Here is a 12,481-nt window from a genome sequence, read left to right on the forward strand (position 1 = left end):
AAAAGATGTAGGGGTCCCCCGTATTTTTTAAACCAGCACCGGGCTCCACTAGCCAGAGAGATAATGCCACAGCCAGGGGACACTTTTATACTGGTCCCTGCGGCCGTGGCATTACCCCCTCAACTAGTCAGTCACCCCTGGCCGGGGTTCCCTGGAGGAGTGGGGACCCCTTAAATCAAGGTGTCCCCCCCTCCAGGCACCCAAGGACCAGGGGTGAAGCCTGAAGCTGTACCCCCCCCCATCCGTGGGCGATGGATGGAAGGCTGATAGCCTTTGTGTAAAAATAAGAATATTGTTTCTCTGACGTCCTAGTGGATGCTGGGAACTCCGTAAGGACCATGGGGAATAGCGGCTCCGCAGGAGACTGGGCACAAAAGTAAAGCTTTAGGACTACCTGGTGTGCACTGGCTCCTCCCCCTATGACCCTCCTTCAAGCCTCAGTTAGATTTTTGTGCCCGGACGAGAAGGGTGCACACTAGGGGCTCTTCTGAGCTTCTTAGTGAAAGTTTAGTTTTAGGTTTTTTATTTTCAGTGAGACCTGCTGGCAACAGGCTCACTGCATCGAGGGACTAAGGGGAGAAGAAGCGAACCTACCTAAGTGGTGGTAGCTTGGACTTCTTAGGCTACTGGACACCATTAGCTCCAGAGGGACCGAACACAGGCCCAGCCTCGGAGCTCGGTCCCAGAGCCGCGCCGCCGGCCCCCTTACAGAGCCAGAAGCAAGAAGAGGTCCGGAAAAATCGGCGGCAGAAGACATCAGTCTTCAACAAGGTAGCGCACAGCACTGCAGCTGTGCGCCATTGTTACTCAGGCACACTTCATACTTCGGTCACTGAGGGTGCAGGGCGCTAGGGGGGGGCGCCCTGAGCAGCAATGTAAACACCTTGGCTGGCATAAATACACCACATATAACCCCCAGGGCTATATGGATGTATTTTAACCCCTGCCAGAACTCACCAAAAAGCGGGAGAAAAGGCCGCCGAGAAGGGGGCGGAGCCTATCTCCTCAGCACACGGGCGCCATTTTCCATCACAGCTCCACTGGAAGGACGTCTCCCTGACTCTCCCCTGCAGTCCTGCACTACAGAAAAGGGTAAAAAAGAGAGGGGGGCACTAATTTGGCGCAGTTTTAATACTAACAGCAGCTATAAAGGGAAAAGCACATTTTATAGTGGTATTCCTGTCTATATATAGCGCTCTGGTGTGTGCTGGCATACTCTCCCTCTGTCTCCCCAAAGGGCTAGTGGGGTCCTGTCCTGTATCAGAGCATTCCCTGTGTGTGTGCGGTGTGTCGGTACGATTGTGTCGACATGTTTGAGGAGGAAAATGAGATGGAGGCGGAGCAATTGCCTATTATAGAGTTGTCACCCCCTAGGGAGTCGACACCTGAGTGGATGAGCTTATGGAAGGAATTGCGTGACACTGTCAGCTCTTTACGACAGACAGTTGACGACATGAGACAGCCGGCTACTCAGCTTGTGCCTGTCCAGGGGTCTCAAACGCCATCAGGGGCTTTAAAACGGCCGTTACCTCAAATGGCAGACACAGACACGGATACTGACTCCAGTGTCGATGATGAGGAGACAAACGTGACTTCCACTAGGGCCACACGTTACATGATTGAAGCAATGAAAAATGTATTGCATATCTCTGATAATACAAGTACCACTAAAAAGGGTATTATGTTTGGTGAGAAAAAACTGCCTGTAGTTTTTCCTGTATCCGAGGAATTAAATGAAGTGTGTGATGAGGCGTGGGTTTCCCCCGATAAAAAAATTATAATTCCTAAAAGGTTATTGGCATCGTACCCTTTCCCGCCAGAGGATAGGGCACGTTGGGAAACACCCCCTAGGGTGGATAAAGCGCTCACACGCTTGTCTAAACAGGTAGCACTACCCTCTCCTGATACGGCCACCCTAAAGGAACCTGCCGATAGAAAGCTGGAGAATATCCTAAAATGTATATACACTCACACGGGTGTTATACTGCGACCAGCAATCGCCTCAGCCTGGATGTGCAGTGCGGGCCTGGCGTGGTCGGATTCCCTAACTGAAAATATTGATACCCTAGATAGGGACAGTATATTACTGACTATAGAGCATTTGAAGGATGCATTTCTATATATGCGTGATGCACAGAGGGATATTTGCCAACTGGCATCCAGAGTTAGCGCGCTGTCCATTTCTGCAAGAAGAGGTTTATGGACGCGGCAGTGGTCAGGTGATGCGGATTCTAAAAGGCACATGGAAGTATTGCCTTATAAGGGGGAGGAGTTATTTGGGGTAGGTCTATCAGACCTGGTAGCCACGGCAACTGCTGGAAAATCCACATTTTTACCCCAGGTAGCTTCTCAACCTAAGAAGACGCCGTATTATCAGGCGCAGTCCTTTCGGCCCCATAAGGGCAAGCGGGCAAAAGGCGCCTCATTTCTGCCCCGTGGCAGAGGGAGAGGAAAAAGGCTGCAACAAACAGCCAGTTCCCAGGAACAAAAGCCCTCTCCCGCCTCCGCAAAGTCCTCAGCATGACGCTGGGGCTTTACAAGCGGACTCAGGCACGGTGGGGGCCCGTCTCAAGAAGTTCAGTGCACAGTGGGCCCACTCGCAAGTGGACCCCTGGATCCTTCAGGTGGTATCTCAGGGGTACAAATTGGAATTTGAGACGTCTCCCCCTCGCCGTTTTCTAAAGTCTGCTTTACCGACGTCTCCCTCAGACAGGGAGGCAGTATTGGAAGCCATTCACAAGCTATATTCCCAGCAGGTGATAATCAAGGTACCCCTCCTACAACAAGGAAAGGGGTACTATTCCACACTATTTGTGGTACCGAAGCCGGACGGCTCGGTGAGACCAATTTTAAACCTAAAATCCTTGAACACTTACATACAAAGGTTCAAATTCAAGATGGAGTCACTCAGAGCAGTGATTGCAAACCTGGAAGAAGGGGACTATATGGTGTCTCTGGACATCAAAGATGCTTACCTACATGTCCCAATTTACCCTTCTCACCAAGGGTACCTCAGGTTTGTGGTACAGAACTGTCACTATCAGTTTCAGACGCTGCCGTTTCGATTGTCCACGGCACCCCGGGTCTTTACCAAGGTAATGGCCGAAATGATGATACTCCTTCGAAGGAAGGGAGTTTTAGTTATCCCTTACTTGGACGATCTCCTGATAAGGGCAAGATCCAGGGAACAGTTGGAAGTCGGAGTAGCACTATCTCAGATAGTGCTGCGCCAGCACGGTTGGATTCTCAATATTCCAAAATCGCAGCTGATCCCGACGACACGACTTCTATTCCTAGGGATGATCCTGGACACAGTCCAGAAAAAGGTGTTTCTCCCGGAGGAGAAAGCCAGGGAGTTATCCGAACTAGTCAGAAATCTCCTAAAACCAGGCCAAGTCTCAGTGCATCAATGCACAAGGGTCCTGGGAAAGATGGTGGCTTCTTACGAAGCAATCCCATTCGGCAGATTCCACGCAAGAACCTTCCAGTGGGATCTGCTAGACAAATGGTCCGGGTCGCATCTTCAGATGCATCAGCGGATAATCTTGTCACCAAGGACAAGGGTGTCTCTCCTGTGGTGGTTGCAGAGTGCTCATCTTCTAGAGGGCCGCAGATTCGGCATTCAGGACTGGGTCCTGGTGACCACGGATGCCAGCCTGAGAGGCTGGGGTGCAGTCACACAGGGAATAAATTTCCAGGGCTTGTGGTCAAGCCTGGAGACATCACTTCACATAAATATCCTGGAGCTAAGGGCCATCTACAATGCTCTAAGCCTAGCAAGACCTCTGCTTCAAGGTCAGCCGGTGCTGATCCAGTCAGACAACATCACGACAGTCGCCCACGTAAACAGACAGGGCGGCACAAGAAGCAGGAGGGCAATGGCAGAAGTTGCAAGGATTCTTCGCTGGGCGGAAAATCATGTGATAGCACTGTCAGCAGTGTTCATTCCGGGAGTGGACAACTGGGAAGCAGACTTCCTCAGCAGACACGACCTCCACCCGGGAGAGTGGGGACTTCACCCAGAAGTCTTCCACATGATTGTGAACCGTTGGGAAAAACCAAAGGTGGACATGATGGCGTCCCGCCTCAACAAAAAACTAGACAGGTATTGCGCCAGGTCAAGGGACCCTCAAGCAATAGCTGTGGACGCTCTGGTAACACCGTGGGTGTACCAGTCAGTGTATGTGTTCCCTCCTCTGCCTCTCATACCCAAGGTACTGAGAATCATAAGAAGGAGAGGAGTAAGGACTATACTCGTGGCTCCGGATTGGCCAAGAAGGACTTGGTACCCGGAACTTCAAGAGATGCTCACAGAGGACCCGTGGCCTCTACCTCTAAGAAGGGACTTGCTCCAGCAGGGACCCTGTCTGTTCCAAGACTTACCGCGGCTGCGTTTGACGGCATGGCGGTTGAACGCCGGATCCTGAAGGAAAAAGGCATTCCGGATGAAGTCATCCCTACCCTGATCAAAGCCAGGAAGGATGTAACCGTACAGCATTATCACCGTATTTGGCGTAAATATGTTGCGTGGTGCGAGGCCAGGAAGGCCCCTACAGAGGAATTTCAACTGGGTCGTTTCCTGCATTTCCTGCAAACAGGACTGTCTATGGGCCTAAAATTAGGGTCCATTAAGGTTCAAATTTCGGCCCTGTCGATTTTCTTCCAGAAAGAACTGGCTTCAGTTCCTGAAGTTCAGACGTTTGTCAAGGGGGTACTGCATATACAGCCTCCTTTTGTGCCTCCAGTGGCACCTTGGGATCTCAATGTAGTTTTGGGGTTCCTAAAATCACATTGGTTTGAACCACTCACCACTGTGGACTTAAAATATCTCACATGGAAAGTGGTAATGCTGTTGGCCCTGGCTTCAGCCAGGCGTGTCTCAGAATTGGCGGCTTTATCCTATAAAAGCCCTTACCTAATTTTTCATACGGACAGGGCAGAATTGAGGACTCGTCCTCAATTTCTCCCTAAGGTGGTTTCAGCATTTCACTTGAACCAGCCTATTGTGGTACCTGCGGCTACTAGGGACTTGGAGGACTCCAAGTTGCTGGACGTAGTCAGGGCCCTGAAAATATATGTTTCCAGGACGGCTGGAGTCAGAAAATCTGACTCGCTGTTTATCCTGTATGCACCCAACAAGCTGGGTGCTCCTGCTTCTAAGCAGACTATTGCTCGTTGGATTTGTAGTACAATTCAGCTTGCACATTCTGTGGCAGGCCTGCCACAGCCAAAATCTGTAAAAGCCCATTCCACAAGGAAGGTGGGCTCATCTTGGGCGGCTGCCCGAGGGGTCTCGGCTTTACAACTTTGCCGAGCAGCTACTTGGTCAGGGGCAAACACGTTTGCAAAATTCTACAAATTTGATACCCTGGCTGAGGAGGACCTGGAGTTCTCTCATTCGGTGCTACAGAGTCATCCGCACTCTCCCGCCCGTTTGGGAGCTTTGGTATAATCCCCATGGTCCTTACGGAGTTCCCAGCATCCACTAGGACGTCAGAGAAAATAAGAATTTACTTACCGATAATTCTATTTCTCGTAGTCCGTAGTGGATGCTGGGCGCCCATCCCAAGTGCGGATTGTCTGCAATACTTGTACATAGTTATTGTTACAAAAATCGGGTTATTGCTGTAGTGAGCCATCTTTTCAGAGGCTCCTCTGTTATCATACTGTTAACTGGGTTCAGATCACAAGTTGTACGGTGTGATTGGTGTGGCTGGTATGAGTCTTACCCGGGATTCAAAATCCTTCCTTATTGTGTACGCTCGTCTGGGCACAGTATCCTAACTGAGGCTTGGAGGAGGGTCATAGGGGGAGGAGCCAGTGCACACCAGGTAGTCCTAAAGCTTTACTTTTGTGCCCAGTCTCCTGCGGAGCCGCTATTCCCCATGGTCCTTACGGAGTTCCCAGCATCCACTACGGACTACGAGAAATAGAATTATCGGTAAGTAAGTTCTTATTTTTTTGGCTATAGAACTACAAGTCCCAGCAAGCCTCCCCAGAAGCTGGTACTTGGAGAACCACAAGTACCAGCATGCGGGGAAATAACAGGCCTGCTGGTACCTGTAGTTCTACAACAACAAAAACCCACAACACACACACCGTGAAAGTAAAGCTTTAACTTACATACATGCACACTTACACACTCACATACTTACCGAGTGTTCCACGGAGCCCCTCGGTCCCCTTGGGAAGTAGAATCCACGGGGTACCTGTCAAATAAAAATTATACTTACAACCAATCCTGTGTAGATCTGTCCTCTTCTTATCCGACGTAATCCACGAACTTGAATAAAAAAACAAACCGGAAACCCGATCCACGCAACTAATGGGGTTCCATGACCCCCCGTGACTTCTGTCACTGAAGGACCCGCCAGCCAATCAGGGAGCGCCACTTCATGGCGCTCTCCTGATTGGCGGTGCGCTCCTAGCCTGTCAATCAGGAGGAGCACACTGGCTAGAAGGGAGGAGAGCGCTCCTCCATTCTACCAAATGATGGGAACTTTGCGGTCTGCGGTTAACCGCAAAGTTAATTGGGGTCACCCACTGATCCGGCCAGGCTTCATTGTGTTATGTCCAGCAGGGATTTACTAATCACTACCGTAAAAAAAAGCCTGACAATACGAATCACATCGACATCGGAACATACGAAACAAGAAAACACGGCAGCTTAGTAAATTACCTAATAAAATGGATTCAAAAAGTTGCAGTAAAATACGGCCGATAAAAATCGAGATTAAAAGCCCATCAAATCGGCACAAACACGAATATTAGTAAATAAACCCCTAGGAGTGGCACTGCAGTTGCAGACAGGATGACACTTAAAAAAACTAGGCCCCAAACAGCACATCATGCAAATAAGTAAAAGAGGTACAATGAGGTAGCTGTATGACTAAGCTAAGCGACACAAGAGTGCGGCACAAACACCTGGCCCATCTATGAGTGGCACTGCAGTGTCAGACAGGATGGCACTTTAAAAAACTAGGCCCCAAACAGCACATGATGCAAAGAAGAAAAAGAGGTGCAATGAAATAGCTGTATGACTAAGCTAAGCGACACAAGTGTGTGGCACAAACAACATGGGACGTGCTTGAATTTGCCCAGATGTAATACACGCACAATATTGGTGGCACAGGATAGCGTACCCCTAAACCACACACACACACACACACACACACACACACACACACACACACACACACACACACACACACACACACACACACACACACACACAGCAAAGCCTGTAAAATTAATTTGGATAATAATAACCCTTCTATTTGGAGCTATTATAATAATATGCACATGCGAGCATACCCCTACACCTCACAGGGCAAACCCTGTAAAAATGATTTGGATAATAATATAAGTAATGTATATAAGCCTTTTATTTGGAGTAAATAATATACAGCACAGGACACCACCACTGGACTTATGGCAGCACAAGACACTACCACTGGACTGATGCAGCACAAGACACCACTACTGGACTTATGGCAGCACAAGAAAGAACCACTGGACTGGACTTATACGGCAGTACCCCTGGAGTTGTACGGCAGTGTCAGACATGATGGCACTTTAAAAAACTAGTCCCCAAACAGCACATGATGCAAAGAAGAAAAAGAGGTGCAAGATGGAATTGTCCTTGGGCCCTCCCGCCCACCCTTATTACCCTTATGTTGTATAAACAGGACATGCACACTTTAACAAACCCATCATTTCAGCGACAGGGTCTGCCACACGACTGTGGCGGAAATGAATGGTTTGTTTGGGCCCCCACCAAAAAAGAAGCAATCAATCTCTCCGTGCACAAACTGGCTCTACAGAGGCAAGATGTCGACCTCATGCTCCGATTCCTCACCCCTTTCACTGTGTACATCCTCCTCACAGAGTATTAATTCGTCCCCACTGGAATCCACCATCACAGGTCCCTGTGTACTTTCTGGAGGCAATTGCTGGTAAAGGTCTTCCCGGAGGAATTTATCATTCATTTTGATGAACATCATCTTCTCCACATTTTGTGGAAGTAACCTCCTACACCAATCGCTGACAAGGTTACCGGCTGCACTAAACACTCTTTCAGAGTACACACTGGAGGGGGGGCAACTTAGGTAAAATAAAGCCAGTTTGTGCAAGGGCAACCAAATTGCCTCTTTCTCTAACGTCCTAGTGGATGCTGGGGACTCCGTAAGGACCATGGGGAATAAACGGGCTCCGCAGGAGACTGGGCACTCTAAGAAAGATTTAGTACTACTGGTGTGCACTGGCTCCTCCCTCTATGCCCCTCCTCCAGACCTCAGTTAGAATCTGTGCCCGGCCAGAGCTGGGTGCTTTTAGTGGGCTCTCCTGAGCTTGCTAATAAGAAAGTATTTTAGTTAGGTTTTTTATTTTCAGAGAGCTTCTGCTGGCAACAGACTCTCTGCTACGTGGGACTGAGGGGAGAGAAGCAAACCTACTAACTGCGGCTAGGTTGCGCTTCTTAGGCTACTGGACACCATTAGCTCCAGAGAGATCGAACACAGGAACCTAACCTTGGTCGTCCGTTCCTGGAGCCGCGCCGCCGTCCCCCTCGCAGAGCCAGAAGACAGAAGCCGGCGGGTTGAAGCAAGAAGACGTCAAAATCGGCGGCAGAAGACTCCTGTCTTCATATGAGGTAGCGCACAGCACTGCAGCTGTGCGCCATTGCTCCCACATTACACCCACACACTCCGGTCACTGTAGGGTGCAGGGCGCAGGGGGGGGCACCCTGGGCAGCAATTCAGTACCTCCTGGCTAAAGCAGCATATATACAGTTGGACACTGTAATATGCATGAGCCCCCGCCATTATTTTTACACAAAATCGCGGGACAGAAGCCTGCCGCTGAGGGGGCGGGGCCTTCTTCCTCAGCACTCACCAGCGCCATTTTCTCTCCACAGCTCCGCTGAGAGGAAGCTCCCCAGGCTCTCCCCTGCAGAAGCACGATAGAGAGGGTGAAAAAGAGAGGGGGGGCACATAAATTTGGCGTAAAAACAATATATACAGCAGCTACTGGGTTAACACTAAGTTACTGTGTGATTCCTGGGTCATATAGCGCTGGGGTGTGTGCTGGCATACTCTCTCTCTGTCTCTCCAAAGGGCCTTGTGGGGGAACTGTCTTCAAATAGAGCATCCCCTGTGTGTGTGGTGTGTCGGTACGTGTGTGTCGACATGTCTGAGGTAAAAGGCTCCCCTAAGGAGGCGATAGAGCAAATATGTGTGTGAGAGTGTGTTTCCGTCGACAACGCCGACACCTGTTTGGATATGTGTAAGTGCTAAGGTGAATTTATTGCACAAAAGATTAGAGAACAGACAGGAAATCTACCCATGTCTGTCCCTATGTCACAGAGACCTTCAGAGTCTCACAATGCTCACTATCCAAAATAATAAACACTGATATCGACACGGAGTTTGACTCCAGTGTCGACTACGATAATGCAAAGTTACAGCCAAAATGGCAGAAAGTTATTCAATATATGATTATTGTAATAAAAGATGATTTGCATATCACTGATGACTCATTTGTCCCTGACACAAGGGTACACATGTTAAGGGGAAGAAAGCTGAGGTAAATTTCCCTCCTCTCATGAGGAAAAAGAGTGGGAATCTCCAGACAAGAGACTGCAGCTTCCCACAAAAAATTCTCAGGCAGTATCCTTTCCCCACTAGGGCCAGGATGTGATGGGAATCTTCCCCTAGGGTGTCACGTTTGCCCAGAAGGTAGCACTAGCTATTCTCATGGATCCTGCAGATAGCGTGCACATTCTGGTACACTACTCAGACCGGCGATTGTGTCGGCATGGGTTTATAGCGCTGTGCCAGCGTGGACAGGTACCTTATCAGCAGAGATTGAGACCCTAGTATGCATATAGATATATATATGTATATATAGAGATATATATATATATATTAAAGATGCTGTCTTAAGAGATATGTATATATAAAACATGCCCAAAGAGACATGAGTATACTGGGTCCTAGAGTCAAAGCTATGTCGATTTCTGCTTGACGTGTCCTGTAGAATATGCAATGGACAGATGATGCCGACTTAAGAGGCATATGGAAGGCTGAGGATTGTGTGGAGAAGGGTTCTCGGACCTGGTCTCCACAGCTATAGCTGGTAATTCTGATATTTTGCCTTATATTCCTGCACAGCCTAGGAAAGCACGACATTATCAAATGCAGCCTTTCGAATAAAGAAACAAGAAAGTCCGAGGTGCGTCCTTTCTTGCCAGAGGCGGGGGCAGAGGAAAGAAGCTGCACAACACAGCTAGTTCCCAGGAACAGAAGTCCTCCCCGGCCTCTACAAAAATCCACCACATGTCGCTGGGGCTCCACAGGCGGAGCTGGGCCCGGTGGGGGCACGCCTTCGTAAGTTCAGCCACAAGTGGGTTCACTCCCTGTTAGATCCCTGGGCAATAGATATTGTGTCTCAGGGATACAAGCTGGACTTTGAGAAGATGCCCCCTCACCGAAGGCCCTGCCGGCTTTCCCCCACGAGAGGGAAACAGTGTTAACTGCAATTCACAAATTGTATCTTCAACAGGTGGTGGTCAAGTTTCCCCTCCTTCAACAGGGAGGGGGTTATTATTCGACCATATTGTAGTCCCGAAACCAGACGGTTCGGTCGGACCCATATTGAATTTAAAATCCCTGAACATATACTGTACCTGAAAAGGTTCAAGTTCAAGATGGAATCGCTAAGAGCGGTAATTGCAAGCCTGAAAGGGGGAGATTTTATGGTGACTCGGGACATAAAGGAGGCATACCTACATGTCCCCATTTATCCACCTCATCAGGCGTACCTCAGAATTGCGGTACAGGTTTGTCATTACCAATTTCAGACGTTGCCTTTTGGTCTCTCCACGGCCTTGAGAATATTCACCAAGGTAATGGCGGAAATGATGGTGCTCCTGCGGAAGCAAGGTGTCACTATTATCACGTACTTGGACGATCTCCTCATAAAAGCGAGATCAAGAGAGCAGTTGCTGAACAGCGTATCACTTTCTCTGGAAGTGTAACGGCAACACGGCTGGATTCTATATATTCCTAAGTCGCAGTTGGTTCTTACAGCTCATCTGCCTCTCCTAGGCATGATCCTAGACACAGACCAGAAAAGGGTTTATCTCCCGATAGAGAGAGCTCAGGAGCTCGTGACACTGGTCAGGAATCTATTAAAACCAAAACAGGTGTCAGTGCATCACTGCACTCGAGTCCTGGGAAGGAGGGTGGCATCATACGAGGCCATTCCCTTCGACAGGTTCGATACGAGAACCTTCCAATGGGACTTACTGGACAAGTGGTCCGGATCACATCTTCAGATGCATCGGTTAATCACCTTATCCCCCAGAGCCAGGGTGTCTCTCCTGTGGTGGCTGCAGAGTGCTCACCTTCTCGAAGGTCGCAGATTCGGCATTCAGGACTGGGTCCTGGTGATCACGGAGGCAAGCCTCCGAGGGTGGGGGGCAGTCACGCAGGGAAGAAATTTCCAAGGGCTGGGGTCAAGGCAGGAGACTTGCCTTCACATCATTGTCCTGGAACTAAGGGCCATATACAACGCCCTAAGTCAAGCAGAGACCCTGCTTCGCGACCAACCGGTTCTGATTCAGTCAGACAATATCACCACAGTGGCTCATGTAAACCGCCAAGGCGGCACAAGGAGCAGGGTGGCAATGGTAGAAGCCACCAGAATTCTTCGCTGGCCGGAGAATCACGTAAGCGCACTGTCAGCAGTGTTCATTCCGGGAGTGGACAACTGGGAAGCAGACTTCCTCAGCGGGCACGACCTCCACCCGGGAGAGTGGGGACTTCATCAAGAAGTCTTCGCGCAGATTGTAGGTCGGTGGGAACTGCCACAGGTGGACATGATGGCATCCCGCCTCAACAAAAAGCTACAGAAGTATTGCGCCAGGTCAAGAGACTCCAAGGCGATAGCTGTAGACGCACTGGTGACACCGTGGATGTTCCAGTCGGTTTATGTGTTTCCTCCTTTTCCTCTCTTACCCAAGGTGCTGAGAATCATAAGGAAAAGAGGAGTGAGAACAATACTCATTGTTCCGGATTGGCCAAGAAGGACTTGGTATCCAGAGCTGCAAGAAATGCTCACAGAGGACCCATGGCCTCTGCCTCTAGGGCAGGATCTGTTGCAGCAGGGACCTTGTATGTTCCAAGACTTACTGCAGCTGCGTTTGACGGCATGGCGGTTGGACGCCGGATCCTAGTAGAAAAGAGGGATTCCGTTCTTCTGGATGAGGTTATTCCTACGCTGATAAGGGCTAGGAAGGACGTGACGGCTAAACATTATCACCGTATACGGCGAAAATATGTTGCTGGGTGTGAGGCCAGGAATGCCTCTACAGAGGAATTCCAGCTGGGCCGTTTCCTTCACTTCCTACAGTCGGGAGTGACTTTGGGCCTAGAATTGGGGTCCATTAAGGTCCAGATTTCGTCCCTATCCATTTTCTTTC

Source organism: Pseudophryne corroboree, chromosome 1 (genome assembly GCF_028390025.1).
Source record: "Pseudophryne corroboree isolate aPseCor3 chromosome 1, aPseCor3.hap2, whole genome shotgun sequence".
Lineage (NCBI taxonomy): Eukaryota > Metazoa > Chordata > Amphibia > Anura > Myobatrachidae > Pseudophryne > Pseudophryne corroboree.